We start from the raw sequence: 11960 nt of genomic DNA on the forward strand, positions 1-11960 counted from the left end.
GAGCGAATGTCCATTATTAGTAGACAATTTACGTATAGCACTAACTTGAAAATCAATCATCACTAAGAATAGTCGACTGTCTCCATGCAGCCTATGGCTTAGCAGATGTTTCTCAAATACACAAAGGGCATAACACGTCCTTTTCCCAATATACAAGATGTGTGTGGTTCATGGTAACTACCACTTATTCAAAGGGATCGCCCAGTCTCAGATGGAAATCAACTTTCCCTTCTCTGTGTTCTCTGACAGAGGGGTCCACAGAGACATCAGAGGGCATGTGGTGGGAAAGTCCTTCCACAGCTGGTGATGCAGCTGGCTTCCTGGGTTGCTAGAGTCTGAGTTTCAGTTTGGAAAACAACCATGGAAGACCATGATCCTGAAATATCCAGCATGGCCAGGGAACAGAGCACTGAGATTCTCAGGTACCACAAAGAAGGGACATCAGGTACAGGGAATCTAAAGATGAGGGTCTATTCTTGCTCCTTAGTATTTACAGGGCAGGGAGCCTGCAGGGATACCCCAGGGATATCTGGGAAGTTCTCGGAGAGCTTGCTGCATGTTCCTGCACACCAAACCTAGAAGAGCCCAGCCTGAGCATCTTGGACCCAGAGGGTAAAGAGCAATTACTCACATGAGATGAAGTCAGCTAAGGGTACTACCAGGCAGTTGGCTGCTATGAGCTGCTGGGCAGAGCCAGAAACAACTGGGACAGGAAGCAGGGGCTAGGGGTGTGGCTCAGTGGTGGAGTACTTGCCAGTAGCTTGGCTGTAACCCTCCAGGGCCCACCCTCCCAGTGACCAGCACAGTCAGCTTTGCATCCTGGATCCAAAGTTTCCCCAGCCACCTGAAACAGCGCCACCATCTGGAGACCAAGTGCTCAAATACATGAGCCTGTGAGGGACATCTCACACTCAAACCTCAACAGGAGAGTGTGAGAGCCAGGCTTGTTCCAAGACAGCAATGTGATCTGATCAAAAAGTAATTAGGCAACAGTGTCCACAAAAAGATCATTTTACCCAGAAATAGCTCTACCTGACAATTCAAAAGCTACAGGTGTTCACAATAAATACTTCGGGATCTGCACCCCTAAAAGCCCTTTCCTTGTACCCCAGAGAGTACACACTGCATCATCACCCAGGCTCTGAGTGACAGTTACTATTGACATCATATTGTCATTCTGAGCGAGGCCACCATGAACGTCCTCCAAGAAAGCCTGGGAGCATATGAACTTAATGTCCTCTGAGGTCCACACCTGGGCTGGGAAGGTTCTGAGATGGCTTGAGGGGGGAGTGCTGGGGGTGGCTTTCTAAGCTGAAGGGCTCACTGTCACCTTCCTGGCAGTATATACAGGTTCTTGCTCATGTCCTCTGCTTTGCTAAACTGCTGCCAAGCTGTTGACTTAATTTGCATATCTATGATCATTAATGAGGTTGGTCATCTTTCCTTGGACTTACTGCGGGAAATTCAGGCAGGCTCAGGTGGAACTCAGCGCTGGAGTTGGAACAACGGATTTATTTCTCCCATTTCTGGAAGCTGGAGATCTGAGATGAGGGGGGGGCGTAATGTAGGGATGTTGATCTGGCCTCCAGACTCGCCCGTGGAGAGTGATTGCCTTCTGCTGAGCCCTCCAGCAGAGGAAGAGAGTAGGAAAAATGGGAGGCAAGGACAAAGAGGGATGGAGGGAGAGAAGAGAAAGGGATGGAGAGGGAAGGAAAGGGAGGAAGGGGGCGGGAGGGACAGAGGAAGGGAGGGGAAGGAAGAGAGAAGGGGAGGAGGAATGGGGAACATAGGTACCTCCCCTGTGTTTTCTTAAACAGGGTCCTGCAATGAGCCCGGAGCTCACCAATCAGAGCTAGCCAGCCTTAGCCCTGAGATCCCCTGGGTCTGCATGGTGATAGAATCACAGATACTGTACCACCTCAGGCCAGCTTGCACATGGGTGCTGGGATTCCAAACTCCCGTTCACGTGCTTATGTGGCCAGTGTTTTACCCACGGAGCCATCTCAAATGGAGGAGGAGATGGAAGGGGGGGCAGAGAGGAGGGGAAGGGTGAGGGAGAGCACACACTGATGTCTCCTCTTGTAGAGAATCAATCCTATCACAAGGATGCTAACCACCTCCCCAGGGTACCATTTTCACATAACACACTGGGGATTCCCAGCTTCAACATAGGAATGGTGCTAGGCAGCAACCGTTCAGCATCGATACCCCCCAACCCCAGGCACAAGTAGGCTTCTTGGCCCCATCTAAATTTTCCTAGTTTTCAATACAAAGGTCCAGGGGACAGTATTTGCCTTCTTTCACCAGGCACAGGCCGATCCCTGGACTCCCGCCATCCAGCCTACCCTGCTTGGTGAGTCCCAGGTTCAATGTGCCACCTTGTCTCAAAGAAAGCGGGTGGTTGCTGAGTCATGACAGCTCAGGTTGTCCTCTGGCTTCCACATGCACACACACACACACCCTCACACACAAGTATTCACACACCAGTAAAACAAAATAAAACTCTCGGTACTGAGAGTGGTTTGTGCTTCTTCCTACTTTGAATTTTTTTTACTCGTTTTTCCTCCAAATGTCCCTTTTTCTAATGGCCAGATAAAAAGCAGTCAAGCACATTTCTTTTTACTGCCCCAGAACTACTGTGGTCACAGCACCTGCCTCCCCACTTATAAAATATATGTGATTCGTTTTATTCCACCCAAGTTGAAATGTATCTATTTTTTATTGTTATCCAAAAGTCAGCAGAGAGCATCCCTGGAAGAAGAGACAGTTTAGGCTGCAAATAGGGAAGGTAAAAAATAAAATCTGATGGCTTGTTTTCAAAACAAAAGTGCCTTGAGCCAGCAGACGTCCAACTAAAGATGAACAAGAAACACTCGGTCCCCACTGGCAGCCTGATAAGTTAGTTCAAATTCAGCCAGGCTAGCCAGTCTCCCAACCCTGCCAAACCAGAGATTCAGAGCAGGAAATGACTAACAGCCAGGCTTGCCTGATGACCTTCAGATGTGACAAGGTCATGTGCCTGATTGGCTTCAAAAAAAAGTAAAGATGAATCCACGCACCATCTGTGTTAATAGACAACTATGAGAAATATGAGTCCTGAGTGGAAAGATGATGAGAAAGATTGTCCCCTCCCTATTCCTCAGTCCAGCCCATGTGAAATCAGGTGTGGGGGAGGGGAGGGAGACACAAGCCTTGTGTTAGGCTTATAAGAACCGTTGCCTACTCTCAGACGCCTGACTTGGCAAAGCTGTAATGTAAACTGCCTTCCTTTGGCTCCTCTGGGTGCCCAGGGTTTGTGATTATGAGTGGTGGGTGGTCCTTGTTCCTCACAGAGAACAGAACAAAACCAAACCAGGCTGTCCACTTGGCCACCTCCCATCAGGTGCCACTCTGCTGTCACCCAAGGGAACAAGACCATTGTGTAAAGTTTCTGGACATGGAGGCTGGGCAGAAGACTCAGCAGATAGAACTGTAAGGACCGGAGTTCAGGTCCCCAAAATCTAAAAGTCGTGTGGGCGTGGCAGCTCACCTCTAATCCCAGAACACAGGAAACAGAGACAAGGAATCCTTGGAACAAGATGGCTGGCCAGAGGAGCTGCTCAGTGTGTTCTGGGCTCATCAAGAGACCCTGTCTAGAAAATAGAGTGGAGAGCTAGATGATGACACTTGATATTATCACATATGTGTACATAGGTGCATAAGCACTTGCACACACATGTGCAACTCCACATATGTGAACACACATAGGAGAACACACATCAAGTTTCCAGACACTTGATAGCCAAGGCAAGTCATTTCATACACAGACAAGGCAATGACCCTGTCCATGTGTCTCCTGGCCCTTCTGTCCCCTTCTGTCTCCTTCCTAAATGTGTAAGGTGGTGACTAGTGTCCCTCTCCTGTATAGACATGGCATGCTTTCCTACAGGATACCCCAGGCTACTACTACAGAGCCAACCATCCGGAAGCTTGGAGAAAGGAGGTAACTAATTTATCATGCTCACTCCCACAAGGCTGGAGTTCAGACGGGGGCTCTCCAGCACAGATGGCTCTGTTCCTCCGCCATGCCTAAAACTGGAAGAACTCAACAACTGATCAGTAGGAAATTCTAGGACAGTGCATTCCAGTACAATAACATGTGGCCTGTGCAACTAAAGACCCACTTTTTAAAATTGAATTTCACCCAAGAGTGGTGGTGCATACCTTTAATCCCAGCATTCAGGAAGCACAGGCAGGTGGATCTGTGTGAGGATACAGGGAACTCTAAGACAGCCAGAGCTATACAAAGAGATCCTGTCTCTAAATAAAAAAATACTACAAATAAATAAATAAAATAGAAAGAAAATTTAATTTCAATTAGTTAAATCTAAATGGTTAAAGTGGTTCATGACCACTATTTTGAATTGTTCTGATCCAGTTAGATTACTCTATGCCTCCGGCTATTGACTTGAACTCAGCTGGGCTGGGAATTTTGTGTGTGTGTGTGTGTGTGTGTGTGTGTGTGTGTGTGTGTGTGTGAGAGAGAGAGAGAGAGAGAGAGAGAGAGACAGAGACAGAGAGAGACAGAGAGAGACAGAGACAGAGACAGAGACAGAGAGACAGAGAGACAGAGAGACAGAGACAGAGACAGAGACAGAGACAGAGAGACAGAGAGAGAGACAGAGAGAGAGAGTGGTGTAAATGTGCATGTAGAAGCCAGAAGCCAGGAACAGCCTTCGGTGTCATTTCTAATGCACCATGCAGTTGTAACAGGATCTCTCACTGGCCTGGAGTTCTCCAATTAGCCTGGGCTATCTGGCCAGTGAGGACCAGGAACCCACTTGCCTCCTTCTAGCAAGTGCATGCCACCACACCCAGCTTATTTAATGTGAATTTTGAGGGTCAAACTCAGGTTCATATGCTAGCAGACAAGCATTTTTACTGGCTGAGCTATCTCCTCAGCCATAGGTAATGGATTCTGTTAGTCACCTTTTCTTTCATTGCTGTCACAAAATACCAAAGAAAGTCGATTTATAAGAAGGAAAGACTTGCTCTGGTTCACAGTTTCAGATTCTCAGTTCACAGGCACTTGGCTCTGTTGCTTTGGTCCTGTGCCAGCTCTATACATCGTGGCAGAGGATTTATGATGGAGTAGGTTGTTCGCATCATGGTGGCCAGGAAGCAAAGAGGAAGTCAGAAATGAATGACTTGGTGTATTAGGGTTCCAATTGCTTCAACAAAACACCATGACCAAGCAGCAAGTTGGGGAGGGAAGGGTTTATTTGGCTTACACTCCCAGTCCATCATCAGAGGAAGTCTGTACAGGAACTCAAGCAGGGCTGGAACCTGGAGGCAGGAGTTGATGCAAAGACCATGGAGGGGTGTTGCTTAGAGGTTTGCTCCCCCTGGCTTGCTCAGCCTACTTTCTTTTAGACTCAAGGACCACCAGCCCAGGGATGGCACCACTCACTTGGCTGGATCCTCCCCCGTCGATCACTAAATGAGAAAATGCCTTACAGCTAGATCTCATGGAGATCCCAACTGAGGCTCTTTCCTCTCTGATGACTCTAGCTTCTGTCAAGTTGACACAAACCATCCAATACAGTTGGGATCCACACTATAATCCCCTTAAGTTTACCACCCCAGTGACCCAGAAATTTTCTGCCAGGACCCACCTTCTAGCTATGCTACTCTGGGACCATGCTGTTAACACTTAGACTTCTGATGGGCACTCTGAATTCAACCTTAGAGTCATTGTCTCAGCAGTTCCGTTTCAAGTATTTCTCATGTCACATTCCCATGACAATATGACCTGTCAATCAAACTCTCAAATAACTTTGCATGTAAAATATTGGATAATGCACGTATTAGGCTACATAAGCATCATATATTATGCACAATAGAATCAGCAGTCCAAGCACTTGGGAGGTGAAGGCAAGAGAATCAGAAGTTCAAGGCAATCCTGGACTATACACCAAGTTTAAGGCTAGTCTGGTCTACTTGATATTGTTTTTCAAAAAAATTAATATAAAAATTAGGGAGTGGTGGTGGTACATGCCTTTAATCCCAGCACTTGGGAGACAGAGACAGGCAGATCTCTGAGTTCAAGGCCAGCCTAGTCTATAGAGGGGGTTCCAGGAAAGTCAAGGCCACACAGACAAAACATGTCTCAAAAAAAAAACAACAACAACAACAAAAAGATCTTACAGGGTTGGAGAGATATCTCAGTGGTTAAAACCACTGGCTACTCTTCCAGAGGACATGGGTTCAATTCCCAGAAACCACATGGCAGCTCATACCTGTCTGTAACTCCAGTTCCAGGGCTTCTGATACCCTCACACAGATGTACATGCAGGCAAAACACCAATGAACATTAAGAAAACATAAATTATAAAGTAATTGAGAGTTGGAGAGATGGCTCAGCAGTTAAGAGCACAAATTACTCTGACAGAGACATGAGTTAGCTCCCAATACCCACACTTGAGCTGCTCACAGCCACATGTAACTCCAGCTCCAGAAATTCTGGCGCCCACTTCTGTCTTCTGTAGGCACCTGCACTCACATGCACATACCCTCACACAGGCATAAGCATACACACATAATATTAAAACAGCAAAAATAAATCTTTGAAGGAAGGTTGAGTCAAGGGAAGAACAGAGGAGAGCAGGATGAGAGATACCATAATAGAAGGAGTCATTATAGGTTTGAGGAGAGATCTGGCACTAGTGTGATTTCCAGAGACCTACAAGGATGACACCAACTGGCAAACTAAGCAAATGGGGAGAGACTACCTTAAAAGTCCTTCCCTAATAATGAGCTTGAGGACTACCTTGTATGCTAAATGCCATCCTAAATCCTTCATCCAGTGGCTGATGGAAGCAGAGGCAGACACCCACAGCTAAACAGTGAACTCAAGTCCTGGAACCCAGTTGCAGAGAGGGAGGAATGATGAGCAAAGGGGTCAAGACAAGGCTGGGGAAACTCACAGACACAGCTGACCTGAGCAAGGGTGAGCTCATGGACCCCAGACTGATGACTGAGAGGCCAGCATGGGATTTATCCAGACTCTCTAAATGTGGGTATCAGTGAGGAGGCCTTGGCAATCTATGGGGCCTGAGGAGGGGGGGGGGTAGATCAGTATTTATCCCTGGCATACAATGGACTTTGGGAGTCCATTCCACATGGAGGTATGCTCTCTCATCCTAGACACATGGGGAAGGCCTAGGCCCTACCCCAGATGAAATGACAGATTCTGGAGATCCCCCATGGAGGGCCTCACCCTCCCTGGGGAGTGAAGTGGAGACTGGGTAGGAGGTTGAAGGGGTTGGAGGGGGCAGGGTAGAAGGGGAGAGAGAGGGAGCTGGGGTTGACATGTGGAACACTTTGTTTCTAATTTAAATAAAAAGGAAAAAATAAATCTTTGAAATATATATTAATTGTTTATAATACACTAGTGGCGTTTGAATAAAGCATCATTATTTATACACTATTGCTACCTAATCATATTACATAGTTATAACTATTAATGGTGTTTTTTTGTTTTGTGTGGGGTTTTTTGTTTGTTTGTTTGCTTGCTTGATCTTTTGTGTGTGTGTGTGTGTGTGTGTGTGTGTGTGTGTGTGTGTGTGTGTGTGTGTGTTTCGACACAGGGTCTCTCTGTATTGTTTTGGAAGCTGTCCTGGAAATCTCTCTGTAGATCAGGCTGGCCTCGAACTTACAGAGATCCGCCTGCCTCTGCCTCCCAAGTGCTGGGATTAAAGGGGTGCACCACCAATGCCCAGTTTAATGGTGATTTTTTTCTTTTATGGAATTGGCTAACTCAGTTGTACAGGCTGGTAAATCCAGAATACCTGTATGTGTACATATATGTGCATGTGTGCTCACACATGGAGCTGAGAAGACAAACTCTGATGTCATCGCTCTGTTCACCTTCCACCTAGTTTTTGAGACAAATTCTCCCACTATCTTGGAGCTCATCAAGTAGATTAGATGGATCACGTCCCACACAGTGCTGGCACTACAAGCCTGCACCACCGCACCTGGATTTCTGCGTGGGGATGGGATGTGAGGATAGAACTTAGTTCTTCATGCCTAGCCCCGCCAGAATCTGCAATGTAAGCCAGTAGAGTAGGAATTCAGTCAGGACTAAGCTGTGATCTTAAGTCTTAAAGTAGAATTTCTTCTCTTTTTTTTTAAAGATTTGTTTATTTATTATGAATACAACACCCTGCCTCCATGTGTGTCTGCACTCCAGAAGAGGGCACCAGATCTCATTATGGATGGTTGTGAGTCACCATGTGGTTGCTGCGAATAGAACTCAGGACCTCTGGAAGAGCAGTCAGTGCTCTTAACCTCTGAGCCATCTCTCCAGCCCAGAATTTCTTCTCTTAACCTCTGCTTTTGTTCTCAAGCCCTAAAACTGATTGGGCAGAGTCGAGCAAAATACCAAGATTAATCTATATTACTGAATGCATGTGAGATTGATTACCCGGCTGCATTGTCTCAGTCAAGTTGACACATTATAGCTTCTACACAATGTAAGAACATTCCAAGGAGAATAGTTGATGAATTTGGGCCTGAGAGATGGTTCAGTATTAAGCACTTACCATGTAAGCATGAATACCTGCTGGTTCAGATCCTTAGTACCCATAAAAATGCCAGGTGACACGGCAGCCTATCTGAAATGCCAGCCTCTAGAAATGGAGGGAAGGCATCCCCAAGGTAAGCTGCCTAACTAGACCACTCATATCGGTGAGCTCTGGGTTTGGAGAGATCGCCTCAATGAGTAAGACAGAAGAGTGATGACAGAATGATTCCCAGAGTCAACCCCAAGGCCTATCCATGCACAACCTCACATATGCACACTCACACCCATGAGTGTCTGTATACATGCAAACATGCATACATGTAAATGCATACCACACACACAGAAAAATGAAAAAGAGAAACCATATATTGACTAAGCTTGACTCCTCAAGCATGTTCACATGTGCCCCCGCATGCGCACACACGAACACACACACACACACACACACACACACACACACACACACACACACGCACGCACGCACGCACCCACACACGCATACAGGTGCGCTCTCACTCCAAGATATTACATATCTATTCATAATGATAATATTCTAGAAGGTAATCAATTGCAGGCATCTTGTAGGAAAATTACTCTATGCCTTAGTTTCTTTTTCTGTTGTTGTGACAAAACACTCTGACAAAACAAAATGAGGGAGAAAGGGTTGCTTTGAGCTCACAGTTCCAGAGTGCTGTACATCATGGCGGACAAGAGCATGAGGCAGCTGGTCGGTTACATCCTTAGTCAGGAAGTAGAGAGAACTGGATGCTGGTGCTCAGCTCACTGTCATCCATACAGCCCGGGACCCTCTGACACTGGATCATCCACCTCAAGGAATCTAATCAAGAATTTCCCTCACAGTCATGCCCAGGACTTGACTCCTATGTGATTCTAGAAGAGTTAACCAGTTGTGCCAATCACCATACTTGGGAGAGTGACTAAGTCAGCAACTGATTAATAACAAGGGAAAAGGTCACATTGTCAAGTTAATTTCCCATTACTGTGACAAACAAAATCAATGTTATTATCCTCAGACCCAGATGTCCCTTCCTGAAGCCACTCCAGATAACCCCACCCTCAGTCATTCCAGGGCTTGTGACCTCCCAGCAGTCCCTAACCATGCCAGGCAGGATCTAGTTCCCTTCCTATGACAAGGTTCATAGAACAATCCACATCCTCCTCCTATGTACGCTGCCCCCAGCCATTGCTGCCACCTAGACTCCAATACACCCTCACCTAGGTATCTTACACTGTATTTCACAGCTAGAGTGAGCTATGCTGGTATCAAAAAGAGCTGGCAACTCCCAGGACAGCCAAGCTGAGGTAGCCCAACAGGCACTAGAAGGTGGCTGAGGCATTCAAGAGGACAAAGGGCCTTCAAAGAGTCAAGGCTGAGAAAAAGCTGCTAGCCCCAATTGCTGGGAGAGTTCTGGAGTGTAGATTCAACTGGACAGTCACCATGGGCCATCAACATAGAAGTTACCTCGAGCTTCTGGGTACTGAGCTGCTGATCCTGGTGGCCTGGGGCTCAAATTGTGGATCTGTAATCCTCGGGCACTCAGCCCAGTAGTGATCAAGAGAGGTATACCTTGCCTCTCTGAGACTTCACCTACACAGAACAAGACTGCCCAGCCCACCTAGAACAGCAGAATGAAGAGTGTGCATAGTTTGTGATCTTTAAATAAACAGTAACTAGGATTAAAGAAGTAATCCAGCTTACGGAGTACTCCCCTAGCATACACAAAGCCCTCGTTTAGTCCCCTGCATGCAGTAAACTCGGCATGATAGTGCATGCCTGTAATCCTGCACTTGGGAGGAAGAGGCAGGAGAATCAGGAGTTCGAGGTCATCCCCTATTCTTTGCTACATAACAAGCTTCAGGCCAACCTGGGGTACAGAATCCTTGTCTCAAAGGAAAAGGGAGGCGTGCCTAGGCAGGAGGCTCAGTGTTTAAAGACAAGGAACCTAAGTTTGGTTCCCAGCTCCAGCATCTGGCAGCTCACAACCACTTATAACTTCAGCCTCGATGGGCATTGGTGGCTCACGCCTTTAATCCTAGTACTTAGGAGGCAGAGGCAGGCGGATCCCTGTGAGTTCAAGGCCAGCCTGGTCTACAGAGTAAGTTCCAGGACAGCCTCCAAAACAATACAGAGAAACCCTGTCTCAGAAAAAAACAAAAACAAAAACAAAACTTCAGCCTCAGAGACTCCAACACCGTCTTCTGGCCTCTGTGAACAAGTGCACCCAGGTGTACAAATGCCACGTAATTTTTTTTAAGAAATATACATCTCATAAGTCAGGTACCCTTTCTTAACAGGTTCAATTTGTTTCTGAAAACTCTTGTAGTGAAAGAAAAAAAAGGAACCGTTAAATGAAATTTTTCCTCATTTTTTAATAGAAAAAAAAGATGTGTTATGTTCCATCCCACATGAACTACCTAACAAACAATAATATATGGATTGCACAAAGAAAACAAGGTTAGAAACTAACTCCTGTTAAAATAAATAGTTTTTTCATAGCATGAAGTGTAATAAAGTTTTGTTGTGTGTACTTGTTTTATTCCCCGCTTCCCAGTCTCCTTCACTGACTCTTCAGCCTTCTGGAGGCTGTGAGTAGTTGAACCTGCACTTCCAAATGATATCAGAACACACGACTCCACCTTCAGGGCAAACTAGAAGCAGACAGGGGGAAAAAACACTTATGAACAAAACTCTAGAGGACTGTATCCATGGAGCAGACAAAGGTCTCCAGTCTCCTTCCCTCTCAGCCAGCAGATCTGGGCAAAGCAAAACATTTTGTTCTTTGTTTTTGTTTTTTTTTTCCTTAGGAGAAAGTCTCATGGAACCCAGACTGACTCCAACGTCACTATGGGTCTGAGGAAGACCTTTAACTACTAATCAGCCGTCCTCCCAGGTGCTGGGGTTGCAAGCATGAGCCACCACACTGTGTGCTTGTGCAGTGCTGGCGACAGGAGCCTGGGCTTCCTCCAGCCTGGTGGTCGGAGAGGGGTTCATCCCACTGAAAGCCCTTAGGTAAGTCCCTCCACTCTCAAACCAAACTGGAAGACCACACTTCAGGACAGGAGTGAGTGGTGGCACAACATTTGACATCATTTGAAAATTGATTCTTTCCTGGAATCCTGGTGAGAACTCCAAGTGTCATCCAGTACAGACAAACCCTGGAGCTGCCTGGGCTGGGTAGTGAGTTCAAGTCCAGCCCAGTGAGTCTTTGTCTCAAAAAAAAAAAACCAGTGTTTGTGGAAACAAATAAGTTATCTCTAACTGATATGGTGGTGTGGCTCAGGGATGGCGGTGTGCACCTCTCGATTTCTGTCCTTTGAGCTTCCTCCAGAGGCTGCCTGTGCTTGGCGTGTGAACGGTGTAATTTAGAAGCCT

Source organism: Mesocricetus auratus, unplaced genomic scaffold (assembly GCF_017639785.1).
Source record: "Mesocricetus auratus isolate SY011 unplaced genomic scaffold, BCM_Maur_2.0 Super-Scaffold_100008, whole genome shotgun sequence".
NCBI classification, from domain to species: Eukaryota; Metazoa; Chordata; class Mammalia; order Rodentia; family Cricetidae; genus Mesocricetus; species Mesocricetus auratus.